Source organism: Rutidosis leptorrhynchoides, chromosome 10 (genome assembly GCF_046630445.1).
Source record: "Rutidosis leptorrhynchoides isolate AG116_Rl617_1_P2 chromosome 10, CSIRO_AGI_Rlap_v1, whole genome shotgun sequence".
Taxonomy (NCBI): Eukaryota; Viridiplantae; Streptophyta; class Magnoliopsida; order Asterales; family Asteraceae; genus Rutidosis; species Rutidosis leptorrhynchoides.
Window position 1 is genome coordinate 168,031,103 of NC_092342.1, and position 19,922 is coordinate 168,051,024.

A 19,922-nucleotide genomic window follows, 5' to 3' on the forward strand; every position below is an offset into this window, starting at 1 on the left:
ATTTATCGATTTATTTCTGTACATCTAACTGTGAACAACTAGTTGTAGGTTACTAACGAGGACAGCTGACTTAATAAACTTAAAACATCAAAATATATTAAAAGTGTGGTAAATATATTTTGAACATACTTTGATATATATGTATATATTGTTATAGGTTCGTGAATCAACCAGTGGCCAAGTCTTACTTCCCACTTTTAAAATCTAATATTTTTGGGATGAGAATACATGCAGGTTTTATAAATGATTTACAAAATAGACACAAGTACGTGAAACTACATTCTATGGTTGAATTATCGAAATCGAATATGCCCCTTTTTATTAAGTCTGGTAATCTAAGAATTAGGAAACAGACACCCTAATTGACGCGAATCCTAAAGATAGATCTATTGGGCCTAACAAACCCCATCCAAAGTACCGGATGCTTTAGTACTTCGAAATTTATATCATATCCGAAGGGTGTCCCGGAATGATGGGGATATTCTTATATATATGCATCTTGTTAATGTCGATTACCAGGTGTTCACATATGAATGATTTTTATCTCTATGTATGGGATGTGTATTGAAATATGAAATCTTGTGGTCTATTGTTACGATTTTATATATATAGGTTAAACCTATAACTCACCAACATTTTTGTTGACGTTTAAAGCATGTTTATTCTCAGGTGAATACTAAGAGCTTCCGCTGTTGCATACTAAAATAAGGACAAGATTTGGAGTCCATGTTTGTATGATATTGTGTAAAAACTGCATTCAAGAAACTGATTTCGATGCAACATATTTGTATTGTAAACCATTATGTAATGGTCGTGTGTAAACATGATACTTTAGATTATCATTATTTGATAATCTACATAAAGCTTTTTAAACCTTTATTTATGAAATAAAGGTTATGGTTTGTTTTAAAAATGAATGCAGTCTTTGAAAAACGTCTCATATAGAGGTAAAAACCTCGCAACGAAATCAATTAATATGGAACGTTTTTAATCAATAAGAACGGGACATTTCAGTTGGTATCCGAGCGTTGGTCTTAGAGAACCAGAAATTTGCATTAGTGTGTCTTATCGAGCTTGTTAGGATGCATTAGTGAGTCTGGAATTCGACCGTGTTTTCTTTTAAAATGATTGCTTAACATTTTTGTTGGAAACTATATATTATTAACATGTATATATTATGTGATATATTAATCTCTTAACATGTTTGATATTGTGTGATAGATATCTACCTCTAGCACAAATCCCATTGACTCACCTAATAATAACGAAGAGTCGAATATATATTGGACTAATTCACAAGTTCCCGAAGAAGAACCGGAAGAAGAATCAGAACCGGAAGAAGAATCAGAACCTGAAGAGGAGGAACCGGAGGAGGAAATAGAACCGGTGGGGGAAATAATAAAACGGTTAAGTAAAAGAAAATCCTCAACCAATCGACCAAGGTTAATTATGGTCAATGGTGTTTCCGCCAAGGAAGCAAAATATTGGGCGGATTACCAATTCTCCGATGAATCGGATTCCGACGAGAATTCCGATGATGTTATAGAAATTACCCCAACTGAATTTAAAAAGGCAAAAGAAAATAATAAGGGAAAGGGCATAAAAATAGAGAAATCTAATTCCAACCCCGATGAACTTTATATGTATCGTCAACCCCCGAAGCCCTTAAGTTGTAACAACGACCCGGGAACCTCTAAACCACCAGGTTTTTCTAAACCGTTGTGGAAAACGACAACTCGTATTAGGAGAACATCATATATCCCTAGAAACTTGGCAAAACGAACCAAAACTGAAGAAGAAGAAGAAACGAGCGAGTCGGAATAAGATAGTTGTATTCGTGTGGTGTAATATATGTAATATAGTGTGCTTATGCTTTATGATATATGTAAAAATTGCTTGTATTAATAAGTATATTTTTTTTATGAATCTAACTCTTGTCTATTTTACAGTATAAAAACACAAAATGGATAGACAACCCAATATTTTAAGAGACCTACCCGGATACATGATTGATGAAATCTTGTCTAGAGTCGGTCAGAATTCTTCGGCACAACTATTTATGGCGAAATCAGTTTGTAAGACATTCGAAGAACGTTCCAAGAATGTCTTGGTTTATAAGAGACTTTCATTTGAAAGATGGGGGATATCACATTGGGAAACCCATAAGTTACGATGTGTTTACTTTGACGCATATATATTGCGGGGAACCCAAATTCTATTTTACGCAACGGGTTAAGAAATTATTTTGACTCAATGTATCCGAATATAGGACTTTATGATTTAGAAAAAGCGGCTAACATGCAACATAAAGAAGCATGCTATGCTTACGGGTTAGTAATGTTCGCTTCTCACCAAAGTGAGAAAAAGAACATCGGGCTACAACTATTAAACAAAACGTTCCCACAAGTGACGGAGTCGGTAATTGGGGTAAGAAATGAGGTTTTTAGGTTATCACAAGACTGACGGTCATTACGTAACCCTCGTCCCTTTGACGACGTTACAACACGCTGTCTTATCAACGGCCATAACGGTTATGTTCCACAAGACCAAGGATGGGAAGTAGTCCTAGTAAAACCAGAATGCATGACTTGTTTCTGGACGTATGAATTACGTGTCTTTATTGTCTTTGCTGAACGACTTGTGTACTAGCTAGAATTATCTTCACAACTATCTTGTATCAAAGTTATTGTGTGCTATATTTCATGCTTTATGTAAAATAAGCGGTATTGTAAGTTTGTAAAATATTGTATAAAAGTTTGAACGCGAAATATTATTATAATCAGTTTTTCATATATAATTGTAGTAGTTGAATTGTATATTAGCTACTAAGTATGAACTTAACGGGTAGGTACTACCCGAATTTAAACTTATAAAAAGCTAATATGAAGAAAAAGCTTTTATAAATGAGTTCATATTATGCTACGAAATACTATTAACTACTCTTAATATTCTGTATGATTAACTTGTTCCATTTGACTATTTTGAAGGAAATGGCACCGACTACTCGACACACCGTGAATATGAATGAAGAGGAATTCCGTACTTTTCTAGCTTCAAACATAGCCGCAGTACAGGCTGCGCTACATACCAACAATAACCTTGGATCTAGCAGTACAGGAAATCGTGTAGGATGCACCTACAAAGAATTCACTGCCTGCAAACCTTTGGAATTTGATGGAACCGAAGGACCGATTGGATTGAAACGGTGGACCGAGAAGGTCGAATCGGTGTTTGCCATAAGTAAGTGTACTGAAGAGGACAAAGTAAAGTACGCTACGCACACCTTCACAGGTTCTGCGTTAACATGGTGGAATACCTATCTAGAGCAAGTGGGACAAGACGATGCGTACACACTACCATGGTCAGCATTTAAGCACTTGATGAATGAGAAGTACCGTCCCAGAACCGAGGTCAATAAGCTCAAGACAGAACTTAGAGGGTTACGAACCCAAGGATTTGATATTACCACGTACGAAAGACGATTCACAGAATTGTGCCTATTGTGTCCGGGAGCGTTCGAAGATGAGGAAGAGAAGATCGACGCGTTTGTGAAAGGATTACCGAAAAGAATCCAAGAAGATATAAGTTCACACGAGCCCGCCTCCATACAACAGGCATGTAAAATGGCTCACAAACTAGTGAACCAGATTGAGGAAAGAATTAAAGAACAGACGGCTGAAGAGGCCAATGTGAAGGAAGTCAAAAGAAAGTGGGAGGAAAACGGTGATAAGAATCACCAATACAACAACAACAACAGCAATTACAATAATAATCGCAACAATTATCCCAACAATTGCAACATCAATCGCAACAACAACAAACGGCCCAACAACAACAACAACAACAACAACAACAATAACAACAACAACAACAACAACAACAACAACAACAACAACAACAGCAACTACAACAATCATCCCAACAACAATAACAACCGCAACAACAACAACAATCAGAAGCAGCTATGCCAAAGGTGTGAAAAGTATCACTCGGGGTTCTGCACCAAATTTTGCAACAAGTGTAAAAGAAATGGTCATAGCGCGGCGAAGTGTGAGGTCTACGGTGAAATGTCCCGTTCTTATTGATTAAAAACGTTCCATATTAATTGATTTCGTTGCGAGGTTTTGACCTCTATATGAGACGTTTTTCAAAGACTGCATTCATTTTAAGACAAACCATAACCTTTATTTCATCAATAAAGGTTTAAAAAGCTTTACGTAGATTATCAAATAATGATAATCTAAAATATCCTGTTTACACACGACCATTACATAATGGTTTACAATACAAATATGTTACAACAAAATAAGTTTCTTGAATGCAGTTTTTACACAATATCATACAAGCATGGACTCCAAATCTCGTCCTTATTTAAGTATGCAACAGCGGAAGCTCTTAATAATCACCTGAGAATAAACATGCTTAAAACATCAACAAAAATGTTGGTGAGTTATAGGTTTAACCTATATATATCAAATCATAATAATAGACCACAAGATTTCATATTTCAATACACATCCCATACATAGAGATAAAAATCATTCATATGGTGAACACCTGGTAACCGACATTAACAAGATGCATATATAAGAATATCCCCATCATTCCGGGACACCCTTCGGATATGATATAAATTTTGAAGTACTAAAGCATCCGGTACTTTGGATGGGGTTTGTTAGGCCCAATAGATCTATCTTTAGGATTCGCGTCAATTAGGGTGTCTGTTCCCTAATTCTTTGATTACCAGACTTAATAAAAAGGGGCATATTCGATTTCGATAATTCAACCATAGAATGTAGTTTCACGTACTTGTGTCTATTTTGTAAATTATTTATAAAACCTGCATGTATTCTCATCCCAAAAATATTAGATTTTAAAAGTGGGACTATAACTCACTTTCACAGATTTTTACTTCGTCGGGAAGTAAGACTTGGCCACTGGTTGATTCACGAACCTATAACAATATATACATATATATCAAAATATGTTCAAAATATATTTACAACACTTTTAATATATTTTGATGTTTTAAGTTTATTAAGTCACCTGTCCTCGTTAGTAACCTACAACTAGTTGTCCACAGTTAGATGTACAGAAATAAATCGATAAATATTATCTTGAATCAATCCACGACCCAGTGTATACGTATCTCAGTATTGATCACAACTCAAACTATATATATTTTGGAATCAACCTCAACCCTGTATAGCTAACTCTAACATTCACATATAGAGTGTCTATGGTTGTTCCGAAATATATATAGATGTGTCGACATGATAGGTCAAAACATTGTATACATGTCTATGGTATCTCAAGATTACATAATATACAATACAAGTTGATTAAGTTATGGTTGGAATAGATTTGCTACCAATTTTCACGTAGCTAAAATGAGAAAAATTATCCAATCTTGTTTTACCCATAACTTCTTCATTTTAAATCCGTTTTGAGTGAATCAAATTGCTATGGTTTCATATTGAACTCTATTTTATGAATCTAAACAGAAAAAGTATAGGTTTATAGTCGGAAAAATAAGTTACAAGTCGTTTTTGTAAAGGTAGTCATTTCAGTCGAAAGAACGACGTCTAGATGACCATTTTAGAAAACATACTTCCACTTTGAGTTTAATCATAATTTTTGGATATAGTTTCATGTTCATAATAAAAATAATTTTCTCAGAATAACAACTTTTAAATCAAATTTTATCATAGTTTTTAATTAACTAACCCAAAACTGCCCGCGGTGTTACTACGACGGCGTAAATCCGGTTTTACGGTGTTTTTCGTGTTTCCAGGTCTTAAATCATTAAGTTAGCATATCATATAGATATAGAACATGTGTTTAGTTGATTTTAAAAGTCAAGTTAGAAGGATTAACTTTTGTTTGCGAACAAGTTTAGAATTAACTAAACTATGTTATAGTGATTACAAGTTTAAACCTTCGAATAAGATAGCTTTATATGTATGAATCGAATGATGTTATGAACATCATTATGACCTTAAGTTCCTTGGATAAACCTACTGGAAAAGAGAAAAATAGATCTAGCTTCAACGGATCCTTGGATGGCTCGAAGTTCTTGAAGCAGAATCATGACACGAAAACAAGTTCAAGTAAGATCATCACTTGAAATAAGATTGTTATAGTTATAGAAATTGAACCAAAGTTTGAATATGATTATTACCTTATATTAGAATGATAACGTACTGTAAGAAACAAAGATTTCTTGAGGTTGGATGATCACCTTACAAGATTGGAAGTGAGCTAGCAAACTTGAAAGTATTCTTGATTTTATGTAACTAGAAATTGTAGAATATATGAAGAACACTTAGAACTTGAAGATAGAACTTGAGAGAGATCAATTAGATGAATAAAATTGAAGAATGAAAGTGTTTGTAGGTGTTTTTGGTCGTTGGTGTATGGATTAGATATAAAGGATATGTAATTTTGTTTTCATGTAAATAAGTCATGAATGATTACTCATATTTTTGTAATTTTATGAGATATTTCATGCTAGTTGCCAAATGATGGTTCCCACATGTGTTAGGTGACTCACATGGGCTGCTAAGAGCAAATAATTGGAGTGTATATACCAATAGTACATACATCTAAAAGCTGTGTATTGTACGAGTACGAATACGGGTGCATACGAGTAGAATTGTTGATGAAACTGAACGAGGATGTAATTGTAAGAATTTTTGTTAAGTAGAAGTATTTTGATAAGTGTATTGAAGTCTTTCAAAAGTGTATAAATACATATTAAAACACTACATGTATATACATTTTAACTGAGTCGTTAAGTCATCGTTAGTCGTTACATGTAAGTGTTGTTTTGAAACCTTTAGGTTAACGATCTTGTTAAATATTGTTAACCCAATGTTTATAATATCAAATGAGATTTTAAATTATTATATTATCATGATATTATCATGTATGAATATTTCTTAATATGATATATATATATTAAATGTCTTTACAACGATAATCGTTACATATATGTCTCGTTTAAAAATCATTAAGTTAGTAGTCTTGTTTTTACATATGTAGTTCATTGTTAATATACTTAATGATATGTTTACTTATCATAGTATCATGTTAACTATATATATATATCCATATATATGTCATAATATAGTTTTTACAAGTTTTAACGTTCGTGAATCACCGGTCAACTTGGGTGGTCAATTGTCTATATGAAACATATTTCAATTAATCAAGTCTTAACAAGTTTGATTGCTTAACATGTTGGAAACATTTAATCATGTAAATATCAATCTCAATTAATATATATAAACATGGAAAAGTTCGGGTCACTACAGTACCTACCCGTTAAATAAATTTCGTCCCGAAATTTTAAGCTGTTGAAGGTGTTGATGAATCTTCTGGAAATAGATGCGGGTATTTCTTCTTCATCTGATCTTCATGCTCCCAGGTGAACTCGGGTCCACTACGAGCATTCCATCGAACCTTAACAATTGGTATCTTGTTTTTCTTAAGTCTTTTAACCTCACGATCCATTATTTCGACGGGTTCTTCGATGAATTGAAGTTTTTCGTTGATTTGGATTTCATCTAACGGAATAGTGAGATCTTCTTTAGCAAAACATTTCTTCAAATTCGAGACGTGGAAAGTGTTATGTACAGCCGCGAGTTGTTGAGGTAACTCAAGTCGGTAAGCTACTGGTCCTACACGATCAATAATCTTGAATGGTCCAATATACCTTGGATTTAATTTCCCTCGTTTACCAAATCGAACAACGCCTTTCCAAGGTGCAACTTTAAGCATGACCATCTCTCCAATTTCAAATTCTATATCTTTTTTTTTTAATGTCAGCGTAGCTCTTTTGTCGACTTTGGGCGGTTTTCAACCGTTGTTGAATTTGGATGATCTTCTCGGTAGTTTCTTGTATAATCTCCTGACCCGTAATCTGTCTATCCCCCACTTCACTCCAACAAATCGGAGACCTGCACTTTCTACCGTAAAGTGCTTCAAACGGCGCCATCTCAATGCTTGAATGGTAGCTGTTGTTGTAGGAAAATTCTGCTAATGGTAGATGTCGATCCCAACTGTTTCCGAAATCAATAACACATGCTCGTAGCATGTCTTCAAGCGTTTGTATCGTCCTTTTGCTCTGCCCATCAGTTTGTGGATGATAGGCAGTACTCATGTCTAGACGAGTTCCTAATGCTTGCTGTAATGTCTGCCAGAATCTTGAAATAAATCTGCCATCCCTATCAGAGATAATAGAGATTGGTATTCCATGTCTGGAGACGACTTCCTTCAAATACAGTCGTGCTAACTTCTCCATCTTGTCATCTTCTCTTATTGGCAGGAAATGTGCTGATTTGGTGAGACGATCAACTATTACCCAAATAGTATCAAAACCACTTGCAGTCCTTGGCAATTTAGTGATGAAATCCATGGTAATGTTTTCCCATTTCCATTCCGGGATTTTGGGTTGTTGAAGTAGACCTGATGGTTTCTGATGCTCAGCTTTGACCTTAGAACACGTCAAACATTCTCCTACGTATTTACCAACATCGGCTTTCATACCCGGCCACCAAAAATGTTTCTTGAGATCCTTGTACATCTTCCCCGTTCCAGGATGTATTGAGTATCTAGTTTTATGAGCTTCTCTAAGTACCATTTCTCTCATATCTCCAAATTTTGGTACCCAAATCCTTTCAGCCCTATACCGGGTTCCGTCTTCCCGAATATTAAGATGTTTCTCCGATCCTTTGGGTATTTCATCCTTTAAATTTCCCTCTTTTAAAACTCCTTGTTGCGCCTCCTTTATTTGAGTAGTAAGGTTATTATGAATCATTATATTCATAGATTTTACTCGAATGGGTTCTCTGTCCTTCCTGCTCAAGGCATCGGCTACCACATTTGCCTTCCCCGGGTGGTAACGAATCTCAAAGTCGTAATCATTCAACAATTCAATCCACCTACGCTGCCTCATATTCAGTTGTTTCTGATTAAATATGTGTTGAAGACTTTTGTGGTCGGTATATATAATACTTTTGACCCCATATAAGTAGTGCCTCCAAGTCTTTAATGCAAAAACAACCGCGCCTAATTCCAAATCATGCGTCGTATAATTTTGTTCGTGAATCTTCAATTGTCTAGACGCATAAGCAATCACCTTCGTTCGTTGCATTAATACACAACCGAGACCTTGCTTTGATGCGTCACAATAAATCACAAAATCATCATTCCCTTCAGGCAATGACAATATAGGTGTCGTAGTTAGCTTATTCTTCAATAACTGAAACGCTTTCTCTTGTTCATCATTCCATTCAAATTTCTTCCCTTTATGCGTTAATGCAGTCAAGGGTTTTGCTATTCTGGAAAAGTCTTGGATGAACCTTCTGTAGTAACCAGCTAGTCCTAAAAACTAGCGTATGTGTTTCGGAGTTTTCGGGGTTTCCCACTTTTCAACAGTTTCGATCTTTGCTGGATCCACCTTAATACCTTCTTTGTTCACTATGTGACCGAGGAATTGAACTTCTTCCAACCAAAATGCACACTTTGAAAATTTAGCGTACAATTCTTCCTTCCTCAATACTTCTAACACCTTTCTCAAATGTTCACCGTGTTCTTGGTCATTCTTTGAGTAAATAAGTATGTCATCAATGAAAACAATGATAAACTTGTCAAGGTATGGTCCACACACTCGGTTCATAAGGTCCATGAATACAGCTGGTGCATTAGTTAAACCAAATGGCATGACCATAAACTCGTAATGACCATAACGTGTTCTGAAAGCAGTCTTTGGAATATCATCTTCTTTCACCCGCATTTGATGATACCCGGAACGTAAGTCAATCTTTGAATAAACAGACGAGCCTTGTAGTTGATCAAATAAGTCTTCCATTCTCGGTAGTGGGTAGCGGTTCTTGATGGTAAGTTTGTTCAACTCTCGGTAGTCGATACACAACCTGAATGTACCATCTTTCTTCTTGACAAACAAAACAGGAGCTCCCCACGGTGATGTGCTTGGTCGAATGAAACCATGCTCTAAAATTTCTTGTAATTGGCTTTGCAGTTCTTTCATCTCGCTGGGTGCGAGTCTGTAAGGAGCACGAGTTATTGGTGCAACTCCTGGTACAAGATCTATTTGAAATTCAACGGATCGATGTGGGGGTAATCCCGGTAATTCTTTCGAAAATACATCGGGAAATTCTTTTGCGATGGGAACATCATTGATGCTCTTTTATTCTGTTTGTACTTTCTCGACGTGTGCTAGAACAGCATAGCAACCTTTTCTTATTAGTTTTTGTGCCTTCAAATTACTAATAAGATGTAGCTTCGTGTTGCCCTTTTCTCCGTACACCATTAAGGGTTTTCCTTTTTCTCGTATAATGCGAATTGCATTTTTGTAACAAACGATCTCTGCTTTCACTTCTTTCAACCAGTCCATACCGATTATCACATCAAAACTCCCTAACTCTACTGGTATCAAGTCAATCTTAAATGTTTCGCTAACCAGTTTAATTTCTCGATTCCGACATATATTATCGGCTGAAATTAATTTACCATTTGCTAATTCGAGTAAAAATTTACTATCCAAAATCGTCAATGGACAACTTAATTTAGCACAAAAATCTCTACTCATATAGCTTCTATCCGCCCCCGAATCAAATAAAACGTAAGCAGATTTATTGTCAATAAGAAACGTACCCGTAACAAGCTCCGGGTCTTCCTGTGCCTCTGCCGCATTAATATTGAAAACTCTTCCGCAGCCTTGTCCATTCGTGTTCTCCTGGTTCGGGCAATTTTTAATAATGTGGCCCGGTTTTCCACATTTATAACAAACTACATTGGCATAACTTGCTCCGACACTACTTGCTCCGCCATTACTCGTTCCGACACCATTTGTTCCTTTCGTTCTATTAACCCCTGGTCCGTATACCTCATACTTCGCCGCGCTATGACCATTTCTTTTACACTTGTTGCAAAATTTGGTGCAGAACCCCGAGTGATACTTTTCACACCTTTGGCATAGCTGCTTCTGATTGTTGTTGTTGTTGTTGCGGTTATTATTGTTGTTGGAATGATTGTTGTAGTTGCTGTTGTTGTTGTTGTTGTTGTTGTTGTTGTTGTTGTTGCTGGGTTGTTTGTTGTAGTTGCGATTGATGTTGCGATTGTTGGGATAATTGTTGCGATTATTGTTGTAATTGCTGTTGTTGTTGTATTGGTGATTCTTATCACCGTTTTCCTCCCACTTTCTTTTGACTTGCTTCACATTGGCCTCTTCAGCAGTCTGTTCTTTAATTCTTTCTTCAATTTGGTTCACTAGTTTGTGAGCCATTCTACATGCCTGTTATATGGAGGCGGGCTCGTGTGAACTTATATCTTCTTGGATTCTTTCAAGTAATCCTTTCACAAACGCGTCGATCTTCTCTTCCTCATCTTCGAATGCTCCCGGACACAATAGGCACAATTCTGTGAATCGTCTTTCGTACGTGGTAATATCAAATCCTTGGGTTCGTAACCCTCTAAGTTCTGTCTTGAGCTTATTGACCTCGGTTCTGGGACGGTACTTCTCGTTCATCAAGTGCTTGAATGCTGACCACGGTAGTGCGTACGCATCGTCTTGTCCCACTTGCTCTAGATAGGTATTCCACCATGTTAATGCAGAACCTGTGAAGGTCTGCGTAGCGTACTTCACTTTGTCCTCTTCAGTACACTTACTTATGGCAAACACCGATTCGACCTTCTCGGTCCACCGTTTCAATCCGATCGGTCCTTCGGTTCCATCAAATTTCAAAGGTTTGCAGGCAGTGAATTCTTTGTAGGTGCATCCTACACGATTTCCTGTACTGCTAGATCCAAGGTTATTTTTGGTATGTAGCGCAGCCTATACCGCGGCTGTGTTTGAAGCTAGAAAAGTACGGAATTCCTCTTCATTCATATTCACGGTGTGTCGAGTAGTCGGTGCCATTTCCTTCAAAATAGTCAAATGGAACAAGTTAATCATACAGAATATTAAGAGTAGTTAATAGTATTTCGTAGCATAATATGAACTCATTTATAAAAGCTTTTTCTTCATATTAGCGTTTTATAAGTTTAAATTCGGGTAGTACCTACCCGTTAAGTTCATACTTAGTAGCTAATATACAATTCAACTACTACAATTCTATATGAAAAACTGATTGTAATAATATTTCGCGTTCAAACTTTTATACAATATTTTACAAACTTACAATACCGCTTATTTTACATAAAGCATGAAATATAGCACACAATAACTTTGATACAAGATAGTTGTGAAGATAATTCTAGCTAGTACACAAGTCGTTCAGCAAAGGCAATAAAGACACGTAATTCATACGTCCAGAAACAAGTCATGCATTCTGGTTTTACTAGGACTACTTCCCATCCTTGGTCTTGTGGAACATAACCGTTATGGCCGTTGATAAGACAGCGTGTTGTAACGTCGTCAAAGGGACGAGGGTTACGTAATGTCCAACAGTCCCGTAACAATCTAAAAACCTCATTTCTTACCCCAATTACCGACTCCGTCACTTGTGGGAACGTTTTGTTTAATAGTTGTAGCCCGATGTTCTTGTTCTCACTTTGGTGAGAAGCGAACATTACTAACCCGTAAGCATAACATGCTTCTTTATGTTGCATGTTAGCCGCTTTTTCTAAATCACGAAGTCCTATATTCGGATATATTGAGTCAAAATAATTTCTTAACCCGTTGCGTAAAATAGCATTTGGGTTCCCCGTAATATATGCGTCAAAGTAAACACATCGCAACTTATGGATTTCCCAATGTGATATCCCCCATCTTTCGAACGAAAGCCTTTTATAAACCAAGGCATTCTTGGAACGTTCTTCAAATGTCTTACAAACTGATCTCGCCTTAAATAGTTGTGCCGAGGAATTCTGACCGACTCTAGACAAGATTTCATCAATCATGTCTCCGGGTAGGTCTCTTAAAATATTGGGTTGTCTATCCATTTTGTGTTTTTATACTGTAAAAAAGACAAGAGTTAGATTCATAAAAAAATACTTATTAATACAAGCAATTTTTACATATATCATAAAGCATAAGCACACTATATTACATATATTACACCACACGAATACAACTATTTTATTCCGACTCGCTTGTTTCTTCTTCTTCGGTTTTGGTTCGTTTTGCCAAGTTTCTAGGGATATATGATGTTCCCCTAATACGAGCCGTCGTTTTCCACATTGGTTTAGAAAAACCTGGTGGTTTAGAGGTTCCCGGGTCATTGTTACAACTTAAGGACTTCGGGGGTTGACGATACATATAAAGTTCATCGGGGTTGGAATTAGATTTCTCTATTTTTATGCCCTTTCCCTTATTATTTTCTTTTGCCTTTTTAAATTCAGTTGGGGTAATTTCTATAACATCATCGGAATTCTCGTCAGAATCCGATTCATCGGAGAATTGGTAATCCTCCCAATATTTTGCTTCCTTAGCGGAAACACCATTGACCATAATTAACCTTGGTCGGTTGGTTGAGGATTTTCTTTTAGTTAACCGTTTTATTATTTCCCCCACCGGTTCTATTTCTTCATCCGGTTCCGATTTTTCTTCCGGTTCCGATTCTTCTTCTGGTTCCGACTCTTCTTCCGGTTCCTCTTCGGGAACTTGTGAATCAGTCCACGAATCATTCCAATTTACATTTGACTCTTCATTATTATTAGGTGAGTCAATGGGACTTGTTCTAGAGGTAGACATCTATCATATAATATCAAACGCGTTAAGAGATTTATATATCACATAATATTCACATGTTAAAAATATATAGTTTCCAACAAAATTTGTTAAGCAATCATTTTTCAAGTAAACACGATCGAAGTCCAGACTCACTAATGCATCCTAACAACTCGATAAGACACACTAATGCAAAATTCTGGTTCTCTAAGACCAACGCTCGGATACCAACTAAAATGTCCCGTTCTTATTGATTAAAAACGTTCCATATTAATTGATTTCGTTGCGAGGTTTTGACCTCTATATGAGACGTTTTTCAAAGACTGCATTCATTTTAAAACAAACCATAACCTTTATTTCATCAATAAAGGTTTAAAAAGCTTTACGTAGATTATCAAATAATGATAATCTAAAATATCCTGTTTACACACGACCATTACATAATGGTTTACAATACAAATATGTTACAACAAAATAAGTTTCTTGAATGCAGTTTTTACACAATATCATACAAGCATGGACTCCAAATCTCGTCCTTATTTAAGTATGCGACGGCGGAAGCTCTTAATAATCACCTGAGAATAAACATGCTTAAAACGTCAACAAAAATGTTGGTGAGTTATAGGTTTAACCTATATATATCAAATCATAATAATAGACCACCAGATTTCATATTTCAATACACATCCCATACATAGAGATAAAAATCATTCATATGGTGAACACCTGGTAACCGACATTAACAAGATGCATATATAAGAATATCCCCATCATTCCGGGACACCCTTCGGATATGATATAAATTTCGAAGTACTAAAGCATCCGGTACTTTGGATGGGGTTTGTTAGGCCCAATAGATCTATCTTTAGGATTCGCGTCAATTAGGGTGTCTGTTCCCTAATTCTTAGATTACCAGACTTAATAAAAAGGGGCATATTCGATTTCGATAATTCAACCATAGAATGTAGTTTCACGTACTTGTGTCTATTTTGTAAATTATTTTTAAAACCTGCATGTATTCTCATCCCAAAAATATTAGATTTTAAAAGTGGGACTATAACTCACTTTCACAGATTTTTACTTCGTCGGGAAGTAAGACTTGGCCACTGGTTGATTCACGAACCTATAACAATATATACATATATATCAAAATATGTTCAAAATATATTTACAACACTTTTAATATATTTTGATGTTTTAAGTTTATTAAGTCAGCTGTCCTCGTTAGTAACCTACAACTAGTTGTCCACAGTTTGATGTACAGAAATAAATCGTTAAATATTATCTTGAATCAATCCACGACCCAGTGTATACGTATCTCAGTATTGATCACAACTCAAACTATATATATTTTGGAATCAACCTCAACCCTGTATAGCTAACTCCAACATTCACATATAGAGTGTCTATGGTTGTTCCGAAATATATATAGATGTGTCGACATGATAGGTCGAAACATTGTATACGTGTCTATGGTATCTCAAGATTACATAATATACAATACAAGTTGATTAAGTTATGGTTGGAATAGATTTGTTACCAATTTTCACGTAGCTAAAATGAGAAAAATTATCCAATCTTGTTTTACCCATAACTTCTTCATTTTAAATCCGTTTTGAGTGAATCAAATTGCTATGGTTTCATATTGAACTATATTTTATGAATATAAATAGAAAAAGTATAGGTTTATAGTCAGAAAAATAAGTTACAAGTCGCTTTTGTAAAGGTAGTCATTTCAGTCGAAAGAACGACGTCTAGATGACCATTTTAGAAAACATACTTCCACTTTGAGTTTAACCATAATTTTTGGATATAGTTTCATGTTGATAATAAAAATAATTTTCTCAGAATAACAACTTTTAAATCAAAGTTTATCATAGTTTTTAATTAACTAACCCAAAACAGCCTGCGGTGTTACTACGACGGCGTAAATCCGGTTTTACGGTGTTTTTCGTGTTTCCAGGTTTTAAATCATTAAGTTAGCATATCATATAGATATAGAACATGTGTTTAGTTGATTTTAAAAGTCAACTTAGAAGGATTAACTTTTGTTTGCGAACAAGTTTAGAATTAACTAAACTATGTTCTAGTGATTACAAGTTTAAACCTTCGAATAAGATAGCTTTATATGTATGAATCGAATGATGTTATGAACATCATTACTACCTTAAGTTCCTTGGATAAACCTACTGGAAAAGAGAAAAATGAATCTAGCTTCAACGGATCCTTGGATGGCTCGAAGTTCTTGAAGCAGAATCATGACACGAAAACAAGTTCAAGTAAGATCATCACTTGAAATAAGATTGTTATAGTTATAGAAATTGAACAAAGTTTGAATATGATTATTACCTTGTATTAGAATGATAACCTACTGTAAGAAACAAAGATTTCTTGAGGTTGGATGATCACCTTACAAGATTGGAAGTGAGCTAGCAAACTTGAAAGTATTCTTGATTTTATGTAACTAGAAATTGTAGAATATATGAAGAACACTTAGAACTTAAAGATAGAACTTGAGAGAGATCAATTAGATGAAGAAAATTGAAGAATGAAAGTGTTTGTAGGTGTTTTTGGTCATTGGTGTATGGATTAGATATAAAGGATATGTAATTTTGTTTTCATGTAAATAAGTCATGAATGATTACTCATATTTTTGTAATTTTATGAGATACTTCATGCTAGTTGCCAAATGATAGTTCCCACATGTGTTAGGTGACTCACATGGGATGCTAAGAGCTGATAATTGGAGTGTATATACCAATAGTACATACATCTAAAAGCTGTGTATTGTACAAGTACGAATACGGGTGCATACGAGTAGAATTGTTGATGAAACTGAACGAGGATGTAATTGTAAGCATTTTAGTTAAGTAGAAGTATTTTGATAAGTGTATTGAAGTCTTTCAAAAGTGTATAAATACATATTAAAACACTACATGTATATACATTTTAACTGAGTCGTTAAGTCATCGTTAGTCGTTACATGTAAGTGTTGTTTTGAAACCTTTAGGTTAACGATCTTGTTAAATATTGTTAACCCAATGTTTATAATATCAAATGAGATTTTAAATTATTATATTATCATGATATTATCATGTATGAATATGTCTTAATAAGATATATATACATTAAATGTCTTTACAACGATAATCGTTACATATATGTCTCGTTTAAAAATCATTAAGTTAGTAGTCTTGTTTTTACATATGTAGTTCATTGTTAATATACTTAATGATATATTTACTTATCATAGTATCATGTTAACTATATATATATATCCATATATATGTCATCATATAGTTTTTACAAGTTTTAACGTTCGTGAATCACCGGTCAACTTGGGTGGTCAATTGTCTATATGAAACATATTTCAATTAATCAAGTCTTAACAAGTTTGATTGCTTAACATGTTGAAAACATTTAATCATGTAAATATCAATCTCAATTAATATATATAAACATGGAAAAGTTCGGGTCACTACAGTACCTACCCGTTAAATAAATTTCGTCCCGAAATTTTAAGCTGTTGAAGGTGTTGATGAATCTTCTGGAAATAGATGCGGGTATTTCTTCTTCATCTGATATTCACGCTCCCAGGTGAACTCGGGTCCTCTACGAGCATTCCATCGAACCTTAACAATTGGTATCTTGTTTTTCTTAAGTCTTTTAACCTCACGATCCATTATTTCGACGGGTTCTTCGATGAATTGAAGTTTTTCGTTGATTTGGATTTCATCTAACGGAATAGTGAGATCTTCTTTAGCAAAACATTTCTTCAAATTCGAGACGTGGAAAGTGTTATGTACAGCCGCGAGTTGTTGAGGTAACTCAAGTCGGTAAGCTACTGGTCCGACACGATCAATAATCTTGAATGGTCCAATATACCTTGGATTTAATTTCCCTCGTTTACCAAATCGAACAACGCCTTTCCAAGGTGCAACTTTAAGCATGACCATCTCTCCAATTTCAAATTCTATATCTTTTCTTTTAATGTCAGCGTAGCTCTTTTGTCGACTTTGGGCGGTTTTCAACCGTTGTTGAATTTGGATGATCTTCTCGGTAGTTTCTTGTATAATCTCCGGACCCGTAATCTGTCTATCCCCCACTTCACTCCAACAAATCAGAGACCTGCACTTTCTACCGTAAAGTGCTTCAAACGGCGCCATCTCAATGCTTGAATGGTAGCTGTTGTTGTAGGAAAATTCTGCTAATGGTAGATGTCGATCCCAACTGTTTCCGAAATCAATAACACATGCTCGTAGCATGTCTTCAAGCGTTTGTATCGTCCTTTCGCTCTGCCCATCAGTTTGTGGATGATAGGCAGTACTCATGTCTAGACGAGTTCCTAATGCTTGCTGTAATGTCTGCCAGAATCTTGAAATAAATCTGCCATCCCTATCAGAGATAATAGAGATTGGTATTCCATGTCTGGAGACAACTTCCTTCAAATACAGTCCTGCTAACTTCTCCATCTTGTCATCTTCTCTTATTGGCAGGAAATGTGCTGATTTGGTGAGACGATCAACTATTACCCAAATAGTATCAAAACCACTTGCAGTCCTTGGCAATTTAGTGATGAAATCCATGGTAATGTTTTCCCATTTCCATTTCGGGATTTTGGGTTGTTGAAGTAGACCTGATGGTTTCTGATGCTCAGCTTTGACCTTAGAACACGTCAAACATTCTCCTACGTATTTAGCAACATCGGCTTTCATACCCGGCCACCAAAAATGTTTCTTGAGATCCTTGTACATCTTCCCCGTTCCAGGATGTATTGAGTATCTGGTTTTATGAGCTTCTCTAAGTACCATTTCTCTCATATCTCCAAATTTTGGTACCCAAATCCTTTCAGCCCTATACCGGGTTCCGTCTTCCCGAATATTAAGATGTTTCTCCGATCCTTTGGGTATTTCATCCTTTAAATTTCCCTCTTTTAAAACTCCTTGTTGCGCCTCCTTTATTTGAGTAGTAAGGTTATTATGAATCATTATATTCATAGATTTTACTCGAATGGGTTCTCTGTCCTTCCTGCTCAAGGCATCGGCTACCACATTTGCCTTCCCCGGGTGGTAACGAATCTCAAAGTCGTAATCATTCAACAATTCAATCCACCTACGCTGCCTCATATTCAGTTGTTTCTGATTAAATATGTGTTGAAGACTTTTGTGGTTGGTATATATAATACTTTTGACCCCATATAAGTAGTGCCTCCAAGTCTTTAATGCAAAAACAACCGCGCCTAATTCCAAATCATGCGTCGTATAATTTTGTTCGTGAATCTTCAATTGTCTAGACGCATAAGCAATCACCTTCGTTCGTTGCATTAATACACAACCGAGACCTTGCTTTGATGCGTCACAATAAATCACAAAATCATCATTCCCTTCAGGCAATGACAATATAGGTGCCGTAGTTAGCTTTTTCTTCAATAACTGAAACGCTTTCTCTTGTTCATCATTCCATTCAAATTTCTTCCCTTTATGCGTTAATGCAGTCAAGGGTTTTGCTATTCTGGAAAAGTCTTGGATGAACCTTCTGTAGTAACCAGCTAGTCCTAAAAACTGGCGTATGTGTTTCGGAGTTTTTGGGGTTTCCCACTTTTCAACAGTTTCTATCTTTGCCGGATCCACCTTAATACCTTCTTTGTTCACTATGTGACCGAGGAATTGAACTTCTTCCAATCAAAATGCACACTTTGAAAATTTAGCGTACAATTCTTCCTTCCTCAATACTTCTAACACCTTTCTCAAATGTTCACCGTGTTCTTGGTCATTCTTTGAGTAAATAAGTATGTCATCAATGAAAACAATGACAAACTTGTCAAGGTATGGTCCACACACTCGGTTCATAAGGTCCATGAACATAGCTGGTGCATTAGTTAAACCAAATGGCATGACCATAAACTCGTAATGACCGTAACGTGTTCTGAAAGCAGTCTTTGGAATATCATCTTCTTTCACCCGCATTTGATGATACCCGGAATGTAAGTCAATCTTTGAATAAACAGACGAGCCTTGTAGTTGATCAAATAAGTCGTTGATTCTCGGTAGTGGGTAGCGGTTCTTGATGGTAAGTTTGTTCAACTCTCGGTAGTTGATACACAACCTGAATGTACCATCTTTCTTCTTGACAAACAAAACAGGAGCTCCCCACGGTGATGTGCTTGGTCGAATGAAACCATGCTCTAAAAGTTCTTGTAATTGGCTTTGCAGTTCTTTCATCTCGC